A 2,318-nucleotide genomic window follows, 5' to 3' on the forward strand; every position below is an offset into this window, starting at 1 on the left:
TAAATTCTTAAGGAACTTTAATTAAGGATTACTTTATTTATTAGCTAAATAGCTTCTTAATATATAGTTTAATAGCTACTAAGTATATTCTTAAAGGAGCACTAAGATATATATATAAGAATACTTTATTAAGAGCTAAGGTTAAAAGCCTTTAAGAGGAGAATAACCTACTTAACTAATATAAAAGAACTAAAAAAAATTACCTTAGATAAAAAGGAAGTCTTACTATAGCTAATATATAAGATATTTAGTTATAAAGAGAGGCTATAGCCTAGGTATAAGAGGAAACGTATTAAAGTAGTAGTTACAGACTAAGGATAGAAATAGGTTAATAGCGTTATAGTATCTATAGGAACGCTAGATATAACGTATAAATATATTAGTTTAATAAAGAGATATTAGAAGTAAAGGATTCTAAGTAGTTTAAATTAATTTAACTATATTATTATTAGTTCTTTATTATCTCTATAAGATAGTTATAGCAGGCTAATTACTTTACTTATCTAATTAACTTACTTATTATATATATTAAATACTAGTTCTAAATTATATATAAAAAGAAAAACTATTATAGAATTATATAGTAAATTTACTATATAATATACCTATAGGTCTAGTAGATCTATAGGGAAATTACTATAAAATCCCCTTAGGATTTTATAGTAAACTAGCTATAGTTATTCTAGCTGTTATTAGTATTAATCTATACTACTAATATCTAGGTAATAGTTAATATTATAATAATTACCTTAAATAAAAAACATAATTAGACTTAATCCTTATAAATTACTACTATTATTTAAGGTTTTTATAATAATAAGACTAAAAAAGATATAAATAATAAGTTATAATGTAAAGTTACTTAAGTAGTTACTAGTAATTTATAAGCTATAGCTCATTTAGCTACCTTTACTATATAAATAGCCTTAATAAGTAATACTACTATATTAGTAATTTCTTTATAAAAATCTTTAGTTATTACTTACTTTCTAAACTCTTTAACCTTTTATATAGTAGTAGTAATTATCTTATTATTTTTTATAATAAATTTTTTATCTTAAATTACTTAATAGAAGAATATTATAAGATTAAAGTTTTTTACTTAGTTAATTTATACTTTATACCTTATAAGATATTTATATAACTTCTTAAGTATCTTATATAATAAATAAGTAAAATCTTTTATTTCTTACTTTTTAAAGTTACCTTATGCTTTATCTTATAAAATATAATATAGATAGTTATCTACCTTATACTTAGTAATATATATATAGTTATAGTAATAAAGCTATTTAATTACTTAGCCTTAATAACATCTTTTAGTAGATTTATAATATATAATCTCTCTCTTAAAAATTAAGAATAATATACTTCTTAAAGTTACTTATTATAAAATATAAGTTACTTATTATAGCTACTAGCCTTATAATATTATATAGTATTATATACTTATTATACACTAAAGTTTTTTTATAGTTAAATAAAGGACTTTTTATATAGTAATAAAGTTAAATTACTTATATAAATAACATAAATTTATACTACTTTTACTATATTAAGAGATTATAACTACTTAGTAATACAAATTAACTTATTATAGATATATAGTGTAATCTTATTATAAATGTACTTATAAATAGGTTTCTTAGTAACTAATTAAGGTAACTATAAATAATAAATAAAAAATTACCTCTTTTTATATTACCTTATAAATCTATAGTAGCTTATAGTAGTAGTTACTATAAAGTTAACTACTAATTAGTATTAGTTTTACTAGGTTAGTAGTATAGTTAACTATATATATTAATAGGTAGTGGTAAATAATAAGAGTAAATACTAGTTCTAAATTATATATAAACAGGGAAACTATTATAAGATTATATAGTAAATTTACTATATAATATCCCTATAGATCTAGTAGATCTATAGTAAATTAGCTATAGTTATACTAGCCATTTTAGTGTTAATCTATACTACTAATATCTAGGCAATAGTTAACATTATAACTATAAGGGGTTAGCCTAGTTGCCCTTTATAAGGCCATGTGTGGTGCATTTCAGACACTTAGTGCCTGAATGTAAAGGTATGCGGAGTCACTGGAAAACCGTGGCCCGTCGATATGGCGCGGGCCTGGCCGTGAAGCTATCCAACGACGTGAAGTGCATCTCGTTACCCGGATCAATAGGGTACAGGTACGTGCCCGGGATAAGGTCAGTCAGCGACAACTACAGGGCTCAAGACCACTCATCCTCTACTTGCGGATACGTTGATTCGATATTTCTATAGCCTAGCTAACTGTTGAGCGCAACTGCGCCGGA

Source organism: Colletotrichum graminicola (assembly GCF_000149035.1).
Source record: "Colletotrichum graminicola M1.001 genomic scaffold supercont1.39, whole genome shotgun sequence".
NCBI classification, from domain to species: domain Eukaryota; kingdom Fungi; phylum Ascomycota; class Sordariomycetes; order Glomerellales; family Glomerellaceae; genus Colletotrichum; species Colletotrichum graminicola.